We start from the raw sequence: 24,972 nt of genomic DNA on the forward strand, positions 1-24,972 counted from the left end.
ATGAATCCCCCGACCACACAGAGAGATGTTAGGATGTTTCTAGGGATGGTGGGCTACTGCCGCCAATGGATTCCCAATGTTTCAGTCATTTCAAGACCACTGCAGAAGCGGACTCATAAGGAAGTCACTGATCCCATAGTGTTAGATCAGGCTGGAATGAAAACCTTTACTGAATTGAGAGAGAGTCTGTGCAAGGCTCCGGCTTTGGGTATGCCTGACTACACGAAACCTTTCACATTGTTTTGTCATGAACGTGATGCATGTTCTCTGTCTGTTTTGACGCAGGTCTATGAAGGTGTGAACCGCCAAGTAGCATATTTTTCAGCTACTTTGGAGCCAGTTGCAGCAGCCTTATCAGGTTGTTTGCATACAGTTGCAGCAGTTGGACAAAGCCTTACACAGTGTGAGGGCATTGTGATGGGATATCCCTTGACTATAATGGTCCCTCATGCTATTGAGATCCTACTTACAAAGATGAAAACCTAATATTTGACTGGTGCGAGATTGACCAGATATGAAACAAGTATTCTAGGGTCACCAAATGTGTTGTTGAAAAGATGTATAGTGCTGAACCTGGCAACCTTACTTCCTAATGAAAATGTTGAAATTGAAAAGTTGGAAGACATTGAGCATGATTGTCTTGAAGTAACTGACTTCTGCACAAAACCGAGACCTGACATTAGAGACACTCAATTGGAAGAGAGTGACCAAATTATCTTTGTTGATGGTTCTTGTCTAAGAGACAATACAGGGACACTGAGAGCAGGATATGCCTTGTGCACAATTACTGGGATTCTGAAGGTTTCTTGGCTTCGAAGAGTGTATTGTGACCAAGTAGTGGAACTGGTAGCCCTCACTAGAGCGTGCCATGTTTCTGCACAACTGAAGGTTACCATCTATACGGATAGCCAGTATGGATTTGGAATAGTCCATGAGTTTGGCCAATTGTGGTCACAAAAAGGTTTCATGACCTCTTCTGGTTCACCAGTGAGGAGTGGTGAGAGATTTAAAGATTTGTTGCATGCTATTCAAATGCCTGAAAAGATTGCCGTGGTGAAATGCAGTGCACATCTGAAGTCTCAGGACTTTGTGTCACTGGGGAATGGATATGTGGATCAAGGCGCAAGATTTTGCGCATTGAACTGTATATCGTTCAAAGATAAGTGGGAACTGTTACTCGAAGATGAAACATGTCCAAGTTTAAAAGTAATTGACATGTTGGAGGAATTAAAAATGTTACAGAATAATGTTAACAGGGAGGAGAAATGTTCATGGAGCAAAATGAAATGTGTACAGCGACAAGATGAATTGTGGGTTTCAGAAGAGGGTCAATTAGTTTTGCCTAATAGCTTGTTGTCTCAAATGGCTAGGTATTATCATGGTCAAGCACATGTTGGGAGGGATGCCATGATTCGTTTGTTCAAGCACGATTGGTTCAACCCAAGATTTAGACAAGTTGCTGAAGCAGTTTACCATTGTGTCATTTGCCAACAAATGAACGCGGGGAAAGAGACAGTGGTTAATCTCAACCACATTGGAAGAGCAGGAGGTCCATTCAGCAGAATACAGATGGCTCTTATTGATGCCTGTGTGTGGAGGTTTGAGATATGTGTTGGTGATTGTCTGCATTTGTAGTCACTGGATTGAAGCTTACCCTACATGAAGAAATGACAGTCTCACAGTAGCGAAAATATTTCTTAGGGAATTGATACCACGTTTCGGGTTTCCGATCTCTTTACAATCAGATAGGGGAAGTCACTTCAACAATGAAGTAATCAAATTACTGTGTGCAGCATTGAACATAGAGCAGAAGTTGCATTGTAGTTACCGCCCTGAAGGATCAGGACTAGTGGAACAAATGAATGGTACTTTGAAGTCTAGAGTTGCAAAGATGTGTGCGTCCACAAATCTGAAATGGCCCAACGCACTGCCTTTAGTTCTGATGACAATGAGAAATACGCCCAACAGGAAGACAGGATTGACGCCGCATGAGATCCTTATGGGCAAAGCCATGAGGTTGCCAGCGGTGCCTGCAACTGCACTTGTCAACATTATATATGATATGGTGTTGGACTACTGCAAAGGTCTGGCTGATGTGGTTCGCTCTTTCTCTCAGCAGATGGAAGCCACCACACTGCCACCAATCCATTACCCAGGGCACAATCGGAGGGCCGGTGACTGGGTTGTGGTCCTGAAACACATGAGGAAAATGTGTTTGGAACCTTGTTGGAAGGGTCCTTTCCAGGTGGTTCTGACAACTACCACAGCTGTAAAGTGCGCTGGAGTTCCAAACCGGACCATGACAGTCACACAAAGAAAATGTTATGCCCAATTGATGAGGGAGCCGAGTTATTGAAAGTACCAACAACAGCAAAACAAGTCTCAGGGCCAGAAGGAGAACAAAGGGGAACTGAAACCGGACCTGAGCCCATTGAGGACGGTTCAGTGACTCCTGTGAGAGACGAAGGGAAAGACCTCCAGGAGGGTGACGGAGAGCGTACCTCAATTGAGGCAGCGGGAGAGCCTAGTTGAAGCTTTCCTGGAAGCAGGCGATTTTGAGAGACAAACAGAGCAATTGCCAGACCCTAATGGGGAAGGAGTTGACCTGGATCAAAGTCACTATGATCTGACTCCTCCTGAACCAGTTGCAGGTCCATCAAGAGAAGACACCATAGAACAAGAAGATGTTTCAAGTTCAACACTGAAAAGAACATTGACCAAGGGTCCACTGAAAGGAGATAAGTGGCTGGAGTCACAAGCAAAGAGAAAGTAAGTAGTTGTTGAAACAACAATTGAAGAAGAAGTAGATACAACAAGGAGAGAAGATCTAAGTGAAGGAGAGTTGAATGGTGATCAAAAGTTGAAAAGAAAGAGAATAACAAGTCAAAGACACGCAGGTCCTGAATGGGCGTATGCAACTACAAGTGAATGGCAGCAAGAATGTTTGTCTTTTTGCCTTGATAGAGACATTCCAGGTCAATATTTTGGCACCTGAAGGAAGCAGATGAACTGAACTGTTAAAACAATCTGAGAAAATTTTAGAGAAAAGACTGTTGAAAGTAACCAGAAAGGACTTTGATAACCTGATTTGACTTTTTAAAAACCTGATTTTGATAAGCTGCTTACCAATTTTGACAAGGATCCTGGAAGAAAGACTGAGAGTTGTACATAACTGCTGAAAGAAGGTTCTTGTGTTTTGTTTTTGATTTTGCTGCAGTTTTTCTAAATTTCTCTTCTGCTTTCTGATTCTTTACAGATCATGAGTGACATTAGCCAGCATTGTAGGAAAACAAGTGCTGTAAATACATGAGCATTGGTTTGGTGATAGTATGTGGGATATTGTTTATGGTATCAATTGTGGAAATGACTGTTCTTGATAAGAGTGATGCCAACCATACTTCTGCTTTTGAAACAACTACTGCACTAACGGCAATAGAGAAGTTTAGGTTAGATGAGAAGTATTTGCAGGAGGGTACTAATGCCCAAGGAGAACTTTCTTCTAATGTCTTCTATTGTTTGCTGAGTGACTATGCTGAAATGATGGATGCGAAGAATTGTTATGTGTGTACGCAGATTCCTTCATCAGTCGAAGAAAGAGTTATTTATCACAGTTTTCTTCTCACTTATGGGATGAGTTGTAGTTTGTTACTAACACGATTCCAGTATTTCTACTCCAACTAAAATGTTGTGTTTTCATTTGTCTCTATAATTAGGTATTTGAGTAGAGTAGGTAAGGATAATTACATAGTATTAGTTAGAGGCTTCTTTGAACCTACATTAACATTTGGCACAGCTTATGAACAGTGCAACAATCTAACATGTTTGCTTACACCTTTAGGGAAGAGCTTCTTAGATCACACAAATGACAGGAGAAAGGCATTGAAGGAGAAGTTAGAAAAAGGCTCAGAGAAGAGGACTTACAAGAATGATTATGCTTATAGTGTAATTAAAACACAAGGGAAATTATCTCTAGATGCGCAACATGTAGGGAAACTTTGTATATATAGACCTAAATCCAGTGCTGGCACTTTATTTGTGGGAACGAGTAAATGTAGACATGTGTTTTTGTTTCAGAGTAAATGCACATTTATGTTGAAAGGACAGGATCCGGGGATTCCTGGGATATATTACATCTGTGGTCCTAATGCCTATTACCATCTTCCAAGAGGATGGTATGGGACATGTTATTTAGGAATAGCTGACTGAATTACATCATGTGAGACAGAGGAGAGAGTCTCCTTCTGGTATAGTGGGAGATATATTTGGAGCAATAATTCCTTCAGTGGGAGTTGTTCTGAATTCGATAAAGATTCTAAAGTTGTCTACTATTGTAGATCACATGTTGACAAACTTTTCAGGAGCCATACTCCTGATAGATACTGAATTAGCTGCTGAAAGAGCTATGACTCCTCAGAATCACCTTGCTTTAGACATTCTTTTAGCAAAGGATGGTGGAGTTTGTAGAATGCTTAACTCTATGCATTGTTGTTCGTTCATTCCTGATAATAGTAAAGAAATTAGAAGCTTACTTACTAACCTAACTAATGGAAGTGCTGATTTGAGGGAATTGAAAGAACCAGGTGTTTGGGAGAAAGTTGGTAAAGGTTTTGCTTCAATGGGAAATTAACTCAGCCACATTGGGAAAGGAATCTTATTGAAAATTATACAGGGCATATTAATTATCATACTTTGCCTAACTAGAATATGGGGAATATGTAAATTGTGTCTAAGAATACAATCAGAAAAGACAAAGAATAATCAGAGGATGGAAGAAAAGAAAAGGGAGCAAGGATTTGCAGGGGTTGAAAAGACAGAATTTTAGCTGATGCAAAAATTTGTGAGTGATAGTTTAGTGTGATGACACATTTAGTCATCAGAGGAGAGATTGCTAAAGCAGGTGTTTTAATATAAATTATTAATGAGCATTCATGTATTCTGAGTAATGGATTTTCGTAGAAAATGTAATAATATAGAGAAAAATGTTGCACGCATTTGAGAATGTGTCCATGTGAGTGGCCTCCAGTGTTCACGTAGTATACTTATTAATGGCTTATTAATATGAAAAAATGAAGCTTATGTTTGATTAATGTAGTAATACATCATATTGAGGGTTATGCATTATGTATTAGCTTTATTAATTGTAGCCTAAACTTAGCGGAGGTCTTGGACTAGTTGCATGGCCTCATGTCAAGCTGCATTTCTAAACCGATTAATATAACTTTTGCTTAGAGAACTAAGTTGTGATTTTCCACTGTGCTGACCAAATGTGCTCGTAGTTAAAAGTCTTTCTCATGAGAGCCATTTGCTAGAAGATGTTGTATTTTCTAAATGTAACAATATAAGCGAAATGTGTAAGACTGACTTTCTAAGGAGAAGAACAATGGAGACACTGCCTGGAGCACAAGCTGCAACAATATTGTTATCTGACGAGCCGGATGATGAGGACATTACAAGAGGAGCCAATCAGTGGCATGTGAACTGAGTACTAGTAGAAACTATAGACTTGATGTTTTAGTTTTATTGGACAAAGTGTGAACATGCGATGCTTTGACCAATAGGGACTTGGGAAGTAGTTTTAGGATCTCTGACTCAGTTGGACTGCACTTATGGAAGACAGCGCATTTGCCCATTTTCTTTCTTGCTGAAAGGTCATTTCTTCCTTGACAAGAGATGAGCATAACTTTAATACTTAAAGACTTTCTGAACTTTGATGCTGAATTCTGATGCATTGGTGACCAAACTGATGTCCTGATGATGAAGGCTATCTTAGCTTGCCGATCCATTTGAGGAGAGGTATATTATTACTGATGTGTTTTTTAAGACTATTTGCTTTTTCTTTCTAGGTACCAACCGCACTATTTTGATAGAGCCATAGTTAGATGTTTTCCAAATTTGTGTTTACTAATTATTTTGCATGAAGCCCAACATGCTGATGCTAATCTGGTGTTAGATAGGATTCCTCACTAATGAAGTTCACTAAATGAAGTAACGTTTGATGTCTTTCCTTTGCTGAACTTAAGTGTATATGATATAGTTTGCGCAATAGTTCTTGTTAATCAAATTGCACTGTAACTTTAGAATGTGAAGTGGCTGAAGCTTTGATTAGATAACATTTCTTTTGCCATTTTGGACAGCCAGGGATGTTTCTGTATGAGTATCATTTGATTTTGAGATTCTCTTACATGATATTAGCATTGTTAATATAGGGAAATAAATATTCTAACTTTTAATTAAGGTGTGGTTATTCATGACTGAAAAGTCATGGTGTGTGAAAATTACTGACTCAAATTGATTACTAATGCTATTGAATATCATTGATTGTTGATGTTATGGATTAATTATTGATCTACATGTACTGGAGTTATGGTGGAAACATCTTAAATGCGAGTCTAAAGGTTCGTCGACCTATTCGCGTCACCTTGTAAGTTTACTTATTAAGGTCAGATGATCTAACATACCACATAAGCCTTAGCACGATTTGGTGCACTGAAAGATTGACCGCAGGAAGTTGGTCAGAAGTGGAAATTTTAAAGTACAATCTTGTGCTGTTCTAGTAGGCCCATTTGTTGAAGTAGGCCCTGTGCACACCATCATGCCACAAGCAGGACCAGTACTGTCACTTCCCCTACCCAAATAATCCACCCAGGCCTCACCATTACATAAGTAGTTGAAAGTAAAGGTCTGCCGTATCACTGAAGTGCTGTCCTCCCTTCCCGTCGGGCGTAGTCGTCATAAAAGTGAATGCAAAGAAGAGTGAGAATGTCACATTGTTTGCATCGCACCTGGAGGAAAGTGCTGTGTGGGCCAGGGAAGTTACATGGACAGCACGCCTTGAGTAGCAAAACTGAACTGTTCAAAAATTGCTTTGGGTGCCCCTACAAGGAGCAGGGGCATGCAAGGGAAATGTAACATATGCTGCGAAAGGTGGGAGTGGCCTAAAACATGTCTGAAAAGAAAAGGTGTGGGCACATGAAAAGGCTGCATGTTACTTTCTTTTTTACCAGAAGCATCTTGGTTGCTGAACAACCAGGAAAAAGATAACAAGACTGTGAGATGGAGGCTTTGTGCTTCAATACTGAAAATGAAGGGGCATATTTATACTCCGTTTGTGCCGAATGTGCGTCAAACATTTTGACGCACATTCAGCGCAAACCGTGCACCATATTTATACTATGACGCCCGACCCCGCGGACGTCAACATTCCTGTGTGCGTAATTTTTGGGATGCGGGAAACTGCCTTGCGTTAATGACATGCAAGGTAGGCATTCCTGCCCAAAAAATGACTTTAAGGCCTGTGCGCCTTATTTATACTCTCGCGTCATTTTGACGCACAGGAGGGGGTGGGCCTCAAAAAACGGTGCACAGTCTGATGTGCGCTGTTTTTTAATGCCTGGGTGAGGGCAGGCGTTAAGCGACCTGTGGGCTCACTTCCATGGTCTCTGACAGCAGTCCAGTGGTGCCCTTCCCTTCCCCCAGGGACACCCCCTGCCACCCTTGCCCACCCCTGGAGGACACCCCATCAATGGGGGGACCTATCCCACGTAAGTACAAGTAAGTTCAGGTAAGTATTATTATTTTTTTTTTAAGTGGCATAGGCGGGCCTAATTTGGCGCTACCTGGTTTTTTACTCTGACCAGCCCGCAGTGCCGGCTAACATCAATCCTTAAATATGGCGCCCGCATGGCACGTAGGAATGGCGTTAGCCAGCGGTAAATGTTTTGCGCTGGTTTGTGTCAAAAAGTATAAATATGGGCCTAAGTCTGCACAATGTCCAAAGAGGACTCGTGATACATTTTTAGGTTGGGCCTATTTGATGTCAGTGGTCCAAAGGGAGACTTTGTGTTTATTTCACCTTTTTAGGTCTGCCTAAATAATAATTTAGCTCTCACAGGAGAGGCACTGCTATGCTAAAGGAAGTAGGCTATGCTTGTATGCTGTGAATAACTTGTCAAAGCTTGTACGTCTTTAGCAACACAAAAGGATGATGGACGGAGTGCTGAACAATGCAACCACTCACCCCCAGTCGCAGATCTGTGTTTAATCCATCGTTCTTTTGCTCACCATGCCACCCCAGTTTGGGCTCAGCTATTTGCAAATCAGTTTTGACCCTGTTCCTCAAGGGAACAGTCCAACCCGAACTGCCAAGCCAGGTCTTCCCTGGACCGGAAACAAACATCCTGGGACTGGTTTCAGGGTTTCACCCTTCATCAGCCAGGCTAGCTTGAATCCAGTGGCACAGTGAGCACGGGACCCACGTCTGGGCATACCCTTCCCACTTATGGAAACTTTAGCAACACAAAAGGATGATGGACGGAGTGCTGAAAAATGCAACCATTCACCCCCAGTCACACATCTGGGTTTAATCCATCGTTCTTTTGCTCACCATGCCACACCAGTTTGGACTCAGCTATATGCAAATCAGTCTTGACCCTGTTCCTCAAGGGAACAGTCCAGCCCGAAATGCCAAGCCAGGTCTTCCCTGGACCGGAAACAGGCATCCTGGGACCGGTTTCAGGGTTTCACCCTTCATCAGGCAGCCTAGCTTGAATCCAGTGGCACAGTGAGCACAGGACCCACGTCTGGGCATACCCTTCCCACTTAGGGAAACTTTAGCAACACAAAAGGATGATGGACGGATTGCTGAACCATGCAACCACTCACCCCCAGTCACAGATCTGGGTTTAATCCATTGTTCTTTTGCTCAACATGCCACCCCAGTTTGGACCCAGCTATATGCAAATCAGTCTTGACCCTGTTACTCAAGGGAACAGTCCAGCCCCAAATGTCAAGCCAGGTCTTCCCTGGACCAGAAACAAGCATCCTGGGGCGGGTTTCACCCTTCATTAGCCAGGCTAGCTTGAATCCAGTGCCACAGTGAGCACAGGACCCACGTCTGGGCATACCCTTCCCACTTAGGGCAACTTTAGCAACACAGAAGTATGATGGACGGAGTGCTGAACAATTCAACCACTCACCCCCAGTCACAGATCTCGGTTTAATCCATTGATATTTTGCTCACCATGCCACCCCAGTTTGGACTCAGCTATATGCAAATCAGTCGTGACCCTGTTCCTCAAGGGTACAGTCCAGCCCGAACTGCCAAGCCAGATCTTCCCTGGACCAGAAACAAGCATCCTGGGACAGGTTTCAGGGTTTTACCCTTCAACAGGCAGGCCAGCTTGAATCCAGTGTCACAGTCAGCACAGGACTCACGTCTGGGCATACCCTTCCCACTTAGGGCAACTTTAGCAACAAATAAGGATGATGGACAGAGTGCTGAACAATGCACCTACTCACCCCCAGTCACAGATCTGGGTTTAATCCATTGTTCTTTTGCTCATCATGCCACCCCAGTTTGGACTCAGTTATATACAAATCAGTCTTGACCCTGTTCCTCAAGGGAACAGTCCAGCCCGAACTGCCAAGCCAGATCTTTCCTGGCCTGGAAACAAGCATTCTGGGATTGGTTTCAGGGTTTCACCCTTTATCATCCAGGCTAGCTTGAATCCAGTGGCACAGTGAGCACTGGACCCACGTCTGGGCATACCCTTCCCACTTAGGGCAACTTTAGCAACACAAAAGGATGATGGACGGAGTGCTGAACAATGCAACCACTCACCCCCAGTCACAGATCTGGGTTTAATCCATCGTTCTTTTGCTCACCATGCCACTCCAGTTTGGACTCAGCTATATGCAAATCTGTCTTGACCCTGTTCCTCAAGAGAACAGTCCAGCTCGAACTGCCAAGCCAGGTCTTCCCTGGAACGGAAACAAGCTTGTAGGTCTACACCTTTTGCTGGTGAAGAGCTTACATTAAACCATTATGGTGGTCATTATGACCTTGTCAGTCCTGCACCGACACTCCTGCGGTCGCGGTCAGACCGCCGGCAACGTGGCAGTGCAGGGCCGCCAAATAATGACATTGCTAGTAAAATGGCTGTATCGCAGCCTGTTCACCACCTGTACCACCAGGGTTGTGGGACCGCCTGGCCGAAGGTTGACCATCTTCAATCCGGCAGTCCACCTAACACCACCTGCGGTATTGTGAGTATCCTTACCATGAGAGATTCCGTGGTGGCAGCCCCGCCATGAAATCCCTGGTGGTGAGGATACTGGCACAAGGAATACTCATACCTGTCGCCACAACAGGACTCCCCAACCCCCCCTCCATGTAGGAGTCCCCAACCCCCTGACCCCATCAGGGGCCCCCAAACCCCCCCAAGCAGCGATTCCCCCTCCCCCCGGTCCCTGCTCTGAAGCCTCCTTCCCCAATCCCCGTTCTGACCCCCATCCACGCACGCACACACCACACTTGCATACATACATGCACACATCCATGCTCACTCATTCACACACACATGCACACACGGCCACGACACCCCACCACCCCCGCATAAATGCAACCATAATCCCCCCACCCCTGCAGAAATGCATTCACACAAGCACATAGACACTTGCACACACACGCACACAAACGTACACAACACCACCCCACCCCCTCCATTCGCACACACACTCCCCTATTCATGCACACAACACTCAACCCCCCACTCTGTCGGTTGATCACCTTACCTGGTGGTTGTCCGGGAGGGAACGGGGTCCATGGCGCTTGCTCCACCTCCAGCGCCCTGCCAACACATCACCGCCACGCCGTCTACAATGTTGTAATGCAGCGGGAGGTGTTGTGGTGACGTGGCGGTGGCAACAGAGCAAGCTTCACTAGGCCGCCGACCGCCAGTATGGCTGCTGGCAGCTTCCCGGCCATATAGTGGCAGAGAGCAGCCAGCAGCCATACTATGGCGGTCTGAAGACCACCAACACTGCCAGTCAAGTGGCAGGTGTGACTTCAGTGGTCTACAAAATAGACCGCCGAAGTGAGGGCCTATGTCTTTAATGGGGCAGTGGCATCAGAATGGATGTTGTATGGGCATGTTCTCCTGACCTAAGTGACCGATTGCATGTAAATGGGGCATCCTGACTTTTACCTTTATCCTAATGTCATGCTAATCTAGTGTGTTTGCAGTGGCCTAGTCCTGCTCTGCCACTTTGTGGTCCAGGACCTGTCCTGTGATTGAAGGGACACACCAAGCATGATTGTAATGTGAAGAGTGGACTAGTGTTCCTGTTCAGGTTCATCATGTGAAGTGATAAGGGCAGCATACCCTGTTCTATGAATTATAGTTTGACCAGGGGTTGGCCAAGCCGGCAACCAAACTGGTTGTGCAGCATTGAAGGTCCAGTGCAGTGGACCCAGGTCTCTCCTCTAATCGACCCAAATCAACATCCTTACTGATTCAGGATACATATACACTCTGACAAAAACGTTGCCTGCCGGATGGTTGTGGATTGGGAGCCGCAACCTCTCCCCTGGTCAATGCACCACCACCAGACAATATGCGGACTAGCTTGCCTTGGAGGCCCTGCATCAACAAGGGCTGTGGGTGAGCCTGAGGCCTAAGGCCACTGGGCCTTGCTGGCTGCCTGCATCCCTCTGACTTCTGGTACCCCTCGGTGCCTGGGGATGCTGGGTGGAGTGTGGTGTGCACACCCTTGTAGCTGGACTACACCCCTGGATCGAAACCGCACCACCTGTCACCCTCCCATATGGCCTAAACAGGCCTGTTGTGCTATGGCTCCTCCTGTCCCAGCGATCCTGGTGGCTGTGTGGCAGACTCCATGGTGCATAGACCATGCTGCCTCCTACCTGCCCCATTGTGTTTCTCCCACTCTGCACTTGGAGCCACCTGCTGTGACCAACAGCTCTCCATACGCGGTCCACTGGGATAAGACCCTTCAATACTTGTGGCTCTTTCCAGTACCTGCCTTGCAACCTGCGACCTGTGCTGCCACGCTTCTCAATGCCTCCCGAGGACTGTGGCACCCCCCACCTGGACTACAACTGGAGCAGACCCCTGCTCCAGTTGTCTGGTCTGCTGACTGCCTGGCACTCTGCCTCACGCTCACCATTGCTGGTCTCCCTATGCCGCACTGTGCATCTGGCAGGCTGGCCCTGCTGAGGCAGGGGATGTGTCTGGTGGTGATCCCGTGGGGTTGCGCTTGGTGGGAAGCCTCCTGTGCTCTGGCTGGCCCTGCCTGTGACCGGGCCAACACCCTAGTTGCTGGACTGTGCCTGAGAGCCTGGAGGCTTTGAAATGTTGCCATCCTCTACTGACTGACCCATTAAAATAGCCCTCTCACACATCATTGCCTGTTTGATGGCTGTAGCTAGTACTCTAATTGTGCTTCACAATTTGCAATACCCTCATTATTGTAGGGAGCCACTTCAAACACTCCAAATACTACCTGCTACCCAGCACTGTTGCCGCACGATTGCTTGTTGTTCAGCCATGTTGCGCACTGACTCACGAGAACACAAACACAATGCTTACTGACACATCTGGTCCTTTGCCCATGATAGAACTGGGAGCTGCTGCGGACTTTGATGTTGCTCAGTTGTTTGGTACTGATGCCATTAAGGCAGACCTTCATGCAAGCTTTTGTGCAATTGATAACAGATTTGACACATTGGCTGGCTGCCTTAATCACATGGGGGAACGGTTGGATTGCCATCGCACTGGACTTGAAACGGCGGAGGAATGCGTATCTAGCTTGGAGAACGGCGCATTGTCAACAACTAAGCGTTTGGACATATTGAAACACCTGCTCAAATCAGTGGATATTAAAAATGAGGACCTAGATGCTCGCGGTCACCGCAACAATATTCGCATTCTAGGAGTGGCGGAGTCCACCAACACTGGCTGCCTCGATCTCTTTGTGGAACATTTGTCTAATTTGATCAATCGCCAAAACTTTACTTCTACCTTTGTGGTCAAAAGGGTCCACCGATGCTTGGGTCCCCGCCCCCATCCTGGCTCCTCACCAAGACCGATTCTAGCCAGACTCCTGATTTCCCCTGATCAGGACATCCCGCTCAGGCTTGCCTGAGAACGCAGCTCCCTACAATAGCAGGGCTCTATGATTTCCATATCTCTAGACTTAACCATGGTGGTCCAGGAGGCCCTTTGAAGTTTGTAGATGCCAAAGCTGCACTGCGGTGCTTGGCCTTATGGTATGGAATTGCTAAACCCAGCTTGTCTTCGAGTTGATGACCATGGCAAGACCCGCTTCTTTGACACAACAGTGCATGTGGGATCAGTCTTCCCCACAACATAGGATTCCTGAGCACTCTCAACCATAGACTCAATCCACAACAAGTGGTGAACCTTACGCCCCAAAATAATTTTGCTCCATGCCCTGGATTTTGTGTAAAGTCTCACTGGGGAAATGACTACATTAATTCGACTCCCTTTTCCAGCCACATTAGCTGCTCTGGATCACATTTAACCACCTTCATCCACTGGTCCGAGCACTGAGAACTATCAATTTGGTCAGACTGCATGAGCCGGATTCTGCCGAGGCATTGCCACCTCCTTGTGGCACACACAAAGATGGTGACTTTCCTTCTTTTTTTGTCTTGGAATTTTTGTTCCTGGGAGTTGCAGGGCTTGTTTTTGCCTGGGTGGGTGGGGTTGGTGAGAGAAGGGTACTGGGTTAGTTCTATTTCAGTTGTCCTTCACTTTGTTATCCTCATGTTGCAGTTTATGGTGCACACATACTCTTGTCATCCACAACAGGTATCGCCCAATAGGTACACCACGAGTTCATAGCATCCCAATTGTGGACATCACATTTCTTTCCTGGAACAGACGGGGCCCCAACAACCAACGCAAAAGCAAACAACTTCTATATTACTTATCCAGACATGGTGTGCAAGTGGCCTTCCTACAGGAGAAACACCTCTCTCCAGGAGGGTCCCAATTGTTTGCTTTCACACGGGGACCGCATCACTACTTTTCTTGCTATAGTATGTACTCTCGAAGGGTCTGTACTTTAATTCACAAGAGCCTTCCTTTGCACCCTACATCCATCCTCCTAGATGACGGAGGTACATATGTTTCAACCCGGGGTCTTTGGCGGGACACAGGCTGGTGTTGGCCTATATGTATGCCCCCAATGTGGACACTTCTGACTTTTTTCCATACACTCATGACACACCTGGGTCAACTAGAGTACGACTATGTTGTGCTAGGTGGTGACCTTAACCTCCTTATTGACCTCCTGTTAGTTACCACCGCAACAGCACCTGCAAACAAGCTAAGATCAGTACAAATCCTTTGAGACTTGTGCAGCACATATCTCCTCTGTGACCCCTGGCACTTGCTACATGCCTCCGCCCCAGTATACATGTATCACTTTATGCCGCACAATATATAGTCCTGCATTGACTATTGGCTAGTATCCACTACATTATTCACATGGTTGGGTGATGTTTTCCATTTAGCCTGCACACTTTCTGACCCCTTCAATGTGCAATTGTCTTTCCAGCTACCATTTGATGGTGCTCTAGAGAGCCAATGGTGCTTCCCAGCAATGGCGCTGCATGACAACCTCTTCCATTCTGAATTGCGCTCAAAGATAGTAGAATATTTTACTCTTAATGTGGGCTCAGTTCCCTTCCCAAGCCACTGTTTGGGAAGCCTTTATGGCTTACATTCGAGGCCTGTGCATATCAAAGCTGACCAAGGTTCTGCACAATATCTGTAATAGCCTAGTCCATGTGGAGAGGGAACTGGTGAATTTGGCAAACTTGCTGCTCAGCAACACAGTGCACCACAAACACGTAAACACACCTCTCTTTTAGCTGAATACAGGGTCTTGGCAGAACATGAAGTCAATTTCTTGGGGAAATACACCAGAGCTCATGGCCCTGGGGGGGCAAGCGTCTAGGGAACACATTGGCCATGTTGCTTCGGCCCCTTAGAGGCTCTTCATATATCCCTGATCGCCATTTACCTGATGGTACACGTGGGACCGATAACAAATTAATTTTGACTGCCCTGCTTCATTATTACACACAACTCTATTCCATCCACTTGACGGATGACAAACACCAATCCTTCCTCATATTTAAAGGAGGTTCTATGGTTTGGCTCACCGGGACTCAACAACAATTCCTCTGTGAACCCATATCTTGCGTGGAAATCATACAACCTATTGATTCATATGACAGATTAAAAGCCCCCTGGTTGGCTGGATGTACTGGGACATTCTTTAAATAATTCAAGCACCGTCTTTCCCCTCATCTGCTTGCCATGTAAGCAGAATCTCTTGAGATAGCAATCATTGCCCTACTGCTAAAACTCAGTAAGGACCTTCACCACTGTGGCTCATATCAGCCCCTATCGCTACTTAATTTCAATAATAAGATACTGGCGAAGATCCTTTTGAATCGTCTTTCCCTCCTGATGGAACAGATTATTTCCCAAAGCAGTTGGGATTTGTCCCTCTGCTCCACATCCCTGAATTTATGCACAGTCTTCTCATTCCCTACTGGATTTCCCCAGATACCTCAGCAGTTGTAGCCTTACTTAATGCTGAGAAGGCCTTTGATTCATTAGAACGGCCCTTTTTACAAGCCATGCTCCTTTAGTTAGACATGCCTCATAATTTTATTTCCCTGATCAAGCTTTTGTATTCCCAACCAACGGCCCAAATTCGAATCAACTTTTTGACAGCTCTATTTGCCGTAAGGGGAGGAACCCGACAGGGCTGCCCCCTGTCCACTCTGCTCTTCATCATTGCAATGGATCCCTTGGTAAGACATCTCCAAGAAAAACACACGCATCGTGGATTGCAATTTAAATCTGGCCCACTACTTCGCTCCTTATATTCCGATGACTTTCTGTTATTTGCGTGAGAACCGTCAGACAACCTACCACCCATTATTCACAAAATAATCCACTTTGGGGTGCTCTCCACCCTCCACATCAACTGGTCCAAATCAGACTTGTTTCCTCTCACAGATGCCACTGCCCCTTTCCAAAGTGAATTCCCCCTGACTTGGTGTATAGGCCCCTTTAAATATCTAGCTGTACTGCTTTACCGAGATAAGAAGCGAGAAATGAGAAATAATTATGGCCTGGCCGTAGACAAATTGACCTCCTAGATGGACTATTGGATTTGTCTCCCACTTTCTATGGCTGGCTGTATCACCATCATGAAAATGGTAATCCTATCCCATTTGTAATACCTTTTCTTAAACATACCCATTCCGCTTACAAATTATTTTTACTACACTGCGGAGACTTCTCCTGAAACTTATCTAGGCCATTCGGTGCCCACGTGTTAGCTGGGCTACTCTGGTATTACCGTAGGAGCCGGGTAGATTTGGTGTCGCTGGTCTTCCATTGGACCCTACAGACATTCAGCTTTTGTCCACCACTAATTGGGCATGGAGGAAGGTTTTACAGTTCCTGGGGGGGTGACCTCTTCTATTCATAATTGTAGCTGCTGGAGTCCAATCCCTGGCTACCGATTACTTGTGAACAACTAGTACAGCGTACTCTCACACAACATATACTGCTCTCCTTTGGGGATCTTTTCCCTGCGGGTCACATGTTAGAATTAACTGACGAGACCCACCTTCCCGAAGCCACGCATATAGACCGCTTCATTATGTGGCGCATCCTGAGTGCACTTCGGGCCGCTATCCCAATGTATCCCTTAGCTCAGGATGAATTCTCCCCCCAACTTTACTGATTGCTAATGATGACAGGCAGCTGACCGCCAAACTCTATCACAAGAGTATTTCCCACCTTAGCCCCCAATGATGAGAAACTCCACAGCTCCCAGGAGGCTAATCTGGGATGCTTGCTTACTGACAAAATATGATTGGCTTGTTGCACTCAAGCACATCTTGTCTCACACAATCGTCACCACTGTAAATGGGTCTTCGGGCCTCACAGCACAAAGAGACACGCACACACTGGTTGCTGTATATGGGGAGAACTGCCATTGCGCAGCCCCTCGTTTATTTTATAACTTTACTGATGTGGCCACCCTCGTGACCCTTGCCAGCAACAAAGTAACGGAGAGTCCGGGTGGCTCTCTACATACCTCCCATGTTTTAATAAGAGAAACGGAGAGTGAGAAATGAAAGAAAACACACAAAAGAATGAACTCTAACAACAAAACAAACTCCTGTATTGCACTAGTCTCCTCACAGACTGGGTGCAGGGTTGGGTCGGAGATGATACTTCTCACTCCAACCAGTCGACACCTCGTCATTCATTTCGCCTGGCCGATTTGCCTCCGAATGAGGCAGCGCCACTTGGATGTCGCCCGGTCCATCTGCTCCACCTTCTGGTGCCACGCACCCTCTTCTTCCTCTTCCTACTCTTCGAATTCGGGCTCGACACCAGCTTGTTTGAAATGTGATGCGTTTCTTGTCACTCGTCGTTCACCCTGGCGGGCAATCACCATGGTGGCCCCTCGGACCGCAATTACCTCCCATGGTGTCTGAAATGTTCCTCCGGATCGTCGATTTTTCATGACCACCCGATCACCCACCTGAAGACCACAATGACTGGTTCTCCTCCCCACATTCGCTCTTTGATTCGTTGTCTGCCAGCGTCGTTGTGTGGCCTCTACGTCCAGTTCCGGAGATTCCCAGTGGGGGTCTGCCGGAATGCAGTCTTGTCGGGCTGTTTTGAACATCAGTGCCACTGGGGTGCAGCTCGTGGGGTGTCTGCTGATAAGCTCTGAGGAACTGGTGCAGGCAGTGTTCTCCATCTTCCCTTCGGTTCACCCTAATTCTCAGCGCCCTGTTGGTGGTCCTCATGAACCGGTCTACATCCCCATTAGCCTGGGGCCAGTATGGCATGAATTTGCGGTGACGTATAGCGAGTTTGTCAAGGTACGATTTAAACTCTTGTCCCTGAAAAGGGGGCCCGTTGTCTGTTCTGATCTCGTCAGGAAGCCCAAACACCGTAAAGGTTTTGTCCAGCACTGGTTTTACATTTTCAAAAGAGGTGGATGCCACCAGCTCTGACGGGAAACTTGGTGTAGGAATCAATCATGAGTGCTGTTAGTCTTCCATCGGTTTTGACCAGGATTTCCGGCTGGGAGGTTCAGTGACTCTTGGACAAACAGGCGGCTCAACGGAGGTGATTATACACGAGTGGCAACTCCCAACCAGAACGTCTACCTTTGCATCCATGCCTGGTAACCACACCTTGGCTCTGAGCCGCGCCTTTGTCTTGGCACCTCCCTGGTGGCCCTGATGAGCGAGTTCTACCACTCGATTCCACAAACAGCGAGGCAGTACTATTCTTCGCCCTCGTAGGACAAGACCCTCACTGCTCACTGATAGCTCGTCCCTTACCCTCCACATTCCTTGCATGGCCGCCTTTTCTTCTGGGTCAGTTGTCTTTGCCTCCCCTAGGAAATGTTTCCACTGCCTCCTGCTGAACACTTTCTCGACTCGAATTAGCACCTGATCGGTTTCAGCCACCTCCGCAGTGTCCGTCACTGTCAGAGCCACTGGGCAGGCTGACTGTACCACCATACTCACAAAATTCTCGGTGCTCTCCTCATCCCCTTCTAGGGAGTCATTGAGTGTGCTTGTGGAGGGGTGCCTGGAAAAATAATCAGCCGGGTTGTTCACGCTAGGCCTGTAGATGACTTTGAACTGATAAGGTTGGAGCAGGACAGCCCAGCGCTCGATCCTTGGCGGAGCCAGGCTCATGGTCCTGCAAATAGGGAGACCAATGGCTAGTGATCTGTCACCGCTTGGAAATCCTGTCCATAGAGATACAGATGGAAGTGCTTGCACACCCATCGGATCACCAACGCTTCCCTTTTAATCTGGGTATAACGGGCATCTACTGCCGACAAGGCCCTGTCAGCATATGCCACTGGGGCCCACTCCTGATGACGCTGTTCCTGCAACAGGACTGCACCCAGCCCCACCGGACTAGCATCCACCACGACCTCTGTCTGCTTCCAGGGGTTGAAGTACGCCATGGTCGATTTGTTGAGCAGCGCCACCTTCACCTCCTGGAATGCTTTCTCGGCAGTAGGACTCCATTCCCACAGATGATGCGTCTTGGTGAGCTGTCTGAGTGGTTCTGCCATTGTGGCTAGCTGAGGTATGAATCAGCCACAGTATGTAGCCATCCCCAAAAAGCTTTGGACTTCAATGACATTGTGGGGTGTCCGGGCTTGCCGGATGGTGTCAGCTTTTCGCGGGTCCACTTGTAGACCTTCCTTCGATAAGATATATCTGAAAAACTCAATGGAGGACTGGTAGAATGCACACTTTTGTTTGTGCAGTGTGAGACCCACGTCCGCGAGTTTCTGCAATGTGGCTCTCAGGCGGATGCGGTGCTCCTCACGTGTCTCGGAGTAGATTAGGATATCATCACTCAGATTAATGACTCAGGATAGTCCTGACAGTGTTTCCTGGGTGGCATTTTGAAACACCTCCACTGCTGAGGACACCCCAAAGCTCAGTCTTTTGTAACGCCGCAGCCCCACATGGGATGAGAAGGTAGTGATATTTCTGCTGTCCAGTTCTAGCTCTAGCTGGTGGTAGCCAGGGTTTAGGTCCAACTTTGAAAACCACTGTGCGCCATTGAGATCCGCTATTATATTGTCCATAGTGGGTGTGATGTGGCGCTCTCTCAGGATGGCTCGATTGGGGAGACGCATTTCCACACAGAGGCGTATGGCCCCTGGCTGCTTAGACTTAGGCGCGATCACTAACGGTGAAACCCATGGGGTGGGCCCATCAACTTTTTCAATCACCCCTTGATCTTCCAGCAGTTGGAGTTCCTGCTCCACCGCTGGCCTTAGATGAAAAGGGCACACGACGGTGTCTGAGCGCAACTGGCATTACCTCAGGGTCGACGTGCAATTTAACTCGCTTGCCTCTGAGTCCTCCCAGTCCTGCAAAGAGCTGCGGAAACTCGCTGAGAATGGATTCAGCCTGCGATTCATATGCCTGACGAGCGAAAAAGACCAGGTCCAAGTCTTCCGCTGTGTGGCATCCCAGCAGAGTGCCAGGGTCTCATTTGACCACGTAGAATTTTGCATCTGTCGATAATTGTCCGTTGATTACCGATACCTCGATTGTGCCTTGCAGAGGAAGTGGGTCACGTCCGCCGTAGGTAGAGATTTTGGTACTACTCAGAGTCAGGCATGGTGTAGGAGATATTTGTCGATACATGGCATCGTCCATTACATTGGCCGACGCCCCTGTGTTGATGAGCACCATCGCGGGGTGCCATTTATCCATACTGTGCTCATGGGGGGTGGTCGCCTCTTCTGCTGCCTCCATCCTGTGAATGAGATAACGAATATGTCTTCCTCGGCTTCTTCATAGATTGGCATTTTGGCGGCCATCTGTCCTCGAGGTGCGTTGTCTGCTGTGCTTACCATCTTTAGCGTGGCTTCTTTACCTTTGGGATCCCACTGTTTGCCTCTTCCCGTCCTGCACATTTTGGCAAAATGATTGTTTTTGCCGCACTTGTTGCATGCTTTCCCCCATGACGGGCATCCACCCAACGACTTGTTCTCATGGCCACAGCTGGCACATGTCCCTTCTCCCGGTCTCAAGACGGGCGTCCGACGAACGGCTGGTTGCCGAGGCTGGATGACGTCCACCTGTTCCTCCTTCACTGAGGTCGGGCGCGCTGCTGATGTTGCTGACAGGGATTGTCCTCTCACCGCGCCCATGGCATCAGCACGACAGCGGACAGCTTGTGGGAACGTGCTAGGATTAGGATTTCATCCAGGGATATACCTGGTCAACGCATGATTAACTGCCGGAGCATGTTGGACCAGCACCCCTGGATGATCTGGGCTCTAATCTCCTCATGTTGGTTTAGGCCCACGCACGTGCTGGCGAGCTTTCGCAGGCAGGCGTAGAACATATCCACTGACTCAACATCCATCTGCTGAGCCTGCCGCAGTTTTAAACGCTCATAATCAGGGTTTAGTTGAGGGTCAAAGTGCTTGTTGAGTGCTGCCACCGCTGCATCATAATCCGTCCTGTCACCCGTGTCGGGAAGCTAGTCAAAGAGTTCATGGAGTTCGTCACCTCCCATAAGGAGCATCAGTGACCTGCGTACCGCCCCATCCGTCACTCTTGTGGCGCAAAAATAATTGTCCAAACGCCCTAACCACAGGCGCCACCGTGGTGCTGCTGTTGCCGGGTCTATTAATTGGCTGAAGGGGGGTAGCACCGCTACCGAGGAGTGGCACTGGGGGTGACAGGAGCTGGTGGCTCATCGTGTGCCTGCTGTGGGGCACTCATTCTGCTGTGCCTGATACAGTCTCAACTCTTTGCCATGCAGTCCTGAGCCTATCGAATATATATCCTTATAAGTGAGCAGGCTCACCTTCAAATGATGTGTTTGGGACAGGAGTTGGGCTGAAAGCAGTATTTCTGGTCCTGTGATGGTGGTTGTAGCTCCTGTCCTGCTGTCAGTGCGCTGAATGCACAGTAGTAATTTGCAGGTGTTCATTTTTTCTTGTTCCCGTGGGAACGGCACACCTTCCTTGTCCCCCGTTGCACGTGCCGGCCGGATCCCAGCAGGCACTCCAATGGACACCCTCTGGGGCCTTCCAATCTGAACCGGCTTTCAAGCCGGAGACGCGGCACAGGCTTCCCCGCCTGCTTTGTGAAGGTGACGCAGCGTCGGACGCAATGGCTCACCGACACGTGTCAAACCGGGAAGGAGCTCATGTAGGTGAGGCGCCATGGCCGTCTGCTTCTACCTGTATAGGCCTCACACAGGTCTGCCGCCGGGCACGCCGTGCGCACGTAGCAGCGATGCTGGTTGAGGGGCCGCTGATGTGTGCACACACTTGGGAACCACTTGGCAAAATATTTTCCTTCCCAGTGTGTTTCACCGTCCTCGTCGCCAGTGTAAATGGGCCTTCGGGCCTCGCAGCACAAAGAGACAAGCACATGCTGGTTGCTGAATACGGGGAGAACTGCCATTGCACAGCCCCTTGTTTATTTTATAACTTTACTGACGTGGCCACCCTCGTGACCCTTGCCAGCAACAAAGTAACAGAGAATCTGGGTGGCTCTCTACAACCACAAACTGATGCATTACATGGTTTTGCACAGAGCATAAATCACGCCTAGCTTCCTAGTATGCCTAGACCCCTAGGAATTCTCAGTCTGCCCCAAATGACACAATCCCAAGGCCGACTTTGCCCATCTATCACGGACATGCACCCGTATTGCACCCTACCAGTGGGCTGTCTCTGCCCTATTGACCCAAATTATAGACTTGGATCTTACCCCTGATCCATTGGTTTCATTGTTGGGTTATGAGTAGAACATCCCTAAAGGAGGGCATTTGTCTCACCACCATTGCATTATTGCAAGCTAAGCGTGACAGAGCACTTCAATGGGGCACTAGACACTCCCCTACAACCCAAGCCTGGATTGATAGGCTAGTCTTTTGTGATTGCATCCTGCAGCCCCCAATCTCATCGGCCGAAAAACATCTGGCAACCGCTTTTTTGACCATCTTATGACAGCGGGAGTGCCAGCCTACCCCACCTTACCTGTCATGCACTGCCACTGCTGACCCCCGGTTTCCCAAGCCTACAATTCTCTACATATGCACCCTGCTCTCCATTTATGCATACCCCACCCTAAAGAGTCTATTATTAATTGCGTGTGATTCCTCATGTCTGTAAAATAGGCCATGTGTGCCATTCCTAACCAGAGTTTAGTATCACAAAGCATGCTTCAGAACCATATATCATCCATGTGGAATTGCATGCTCGTTATGTACGGTGCACACGTTTTCCAGGTTGGGAGCATGCTACAATCATAATAAGGAACGTTTGAAACCTGCTGATGCCCGAAGTGACAGGGGTTGCCTCCAGCAAGAAAGTTCCAGTTCTGCCGAAGTAGAAACCCCTACATTGGCTTTGTAAGTGCAATTACCCCTAGATCTGAGGGAGGACTTGGACTGTAGGCCGCAACCACGACAGGTAGAGCACCAGGTCACAGTTGATGTAGAAGGGTCAATGTGCGCCATCGCTGCCTGACTGACCCAAGTCCATCAGAGATTGTCCTAGGTACAACTGTTGCCTGCACAGGCAGGAACGCTCCTGCTGCATAGCCTGAGGCCTGCCCAGTAGCAACAGTTAGCTGAGGCTCCTAGCTGCGCCTGATGGTGAGGGATACTGAGAAGCATACAGGTAAGACAGCTGCACTTGCTTGATTGCGTTGGGTACAAAAAGCCATCCTAAGACTTTAAATTGAATTGCACATCCAAAATTCTTAAGAACTCTAAGCAATATGCGCATGAACATAATCCCTGTTTACAGCTTAGAAAGCAGGACTGTGACCGTAGCATTCCCGAACCCAGAGGAAGGAAAGATGGTTAGAGGGGAGGGAAAAGTAGTGTAGCACCTCATAATCAGTTTAATTTACAACAGCCCTGTATATTGGAATGAATAAATTGTGTAGTAATGAGTTTTGCTCGACATTAAAAGCACTTTCTTTTTCTGAAAGGTAGGTATTGGGCTGGCCACTTTATCATTGTGACTATTGTCTGACTATTCAGCTCTGAGCACTTGACCCACCCCCCACCCTCCACCACCTTGAGAAGCCTGTGACCTCTCGTCCGTGCTACCCGGGTAGTTAAGTGTGTAAAGGATTGGACTAGGCAGAGGTTGCAGAGCGATGGTAGGAAAGACCCAAGACACAAGTGGCAAATGACCCAGGTAGTGCCCAGTGGCCCCTGCCTGCCCTTTGGCCCCACAAATGGCATCTGACATGCATTGTTACTGAGTTCCCATGCTATGGCTAGTGGACACTTAGGGGGTCATTCCGACCCTGGTGGTAAAACCCGCCAGGGCCGTGAACGACGGAAAGCACCGCCAACAGGCTGGCGGTGCTTTCCTGCCCATTCTGACCGCGCGGTAAAGCCGCAGTCAGAAAAGGGGATCCGGCGTTTTCCCGCCGGATTTCCCCTGGCTGGGCTGAACCTCCATGGCGGCGCTGCAAGCAGCGCCGCCATGGGGATTCCGACCCCCTTCCCGCCAGCCTGTTTCTGGCGGTTTTTACCGCCAGGAACAGGATGGCGGGAACGGGTGTCATGGGGCCCCTGGGGGCCCCTGCACTGCCCATGCCACTGGCATGGGCAGTGCAGGGGCCCCCTAACAGGGCCCCAGCATGATTTTCACTGTCTGCATAGCAGACAGTGAAAATCGCGACGGGTGCAACTGCACCCGTCGCAACCCTGCAACACCGCCGGCTCCATTCGGAGCCGGCTTCTGTGTTGCAGGGCCTTTCCTGCTGGGCCGGCGGGCGCTCCCTTGGCGGGCGCTCGCCGGCCCAGCGGGAAAATCTGAATGGCCCCCGCAGTCTTTTGACCGCGGAGCGGCCAGTGGCGGCGTAAGTTTGGTGGGCGGCAACCGCCGCACGCCAAACTTGGAATGACCACCTTAGTGCCTGATCTATACTTTTTGAAGCAAAACTGCACTAACGCAGTTTTGCATCAAAAAGGTTAGCGCTGACTAGCGCCATTTTTATACTATGACACTGGGTGGAGCTAAAAATTGTTTAGAGTAATTTTTTTCCGACATTAACCATTGCGCCTTGTCGTAAGGCAAATGATGTTAGTGGATGAAAAATTACTCTAATCTGGTTTAAGACATGTAAACACATTGCAAAACGGAAATGCTCCATTTTTGCCCGTAATAGCTTCAAAAACAGACCCTAATGGAGGAAACAATGCAAAGGAGCCCCAAAATGGATCCCGGAAGCCAGGAGAGACCTCAGGGAGACCCCATTCAAAAAGAAACCAGCCAAGAGGACACAGCCAAGACCCAGGGGAGGGGGAAGAAAAGAGGAAGTGTTGTTTCAGCGCAGTCAGTGCCAGTTTTGGCCTGCATTGAGTGTAACAGGACTCAGCCCTGCAAGTCAGGCAGTGGAAAGGGACAGGGTATGGGACCCCCTGCACTGCCCATGCCAAGTGCATGAGCTGTGCAGGGGCACCCAGGGCCACACCACACCACATCACCAACAACCATTTCATGGGGGTTACACCGCTACACTCTGCCAGGTCCATGAGTGCCATGCAATGTAGCACACAA

The sequence above is a fragment of the Pleurodeles waltl genome, chromosome 3_1, assembly GCF_031143425.1.
Source record: "Pleurodeles waltl isolate 20211129_DDA chromosome 3_1, aPleWal1.hap1.20221129, whole genome shotgun sequence".
Taxonomy (NCBI): Eukaryota; Metazoa; Chordata; class Amphibia; order Caudata; family Salamandridae; genus Pleurodeles; species Pleurodeles waltl.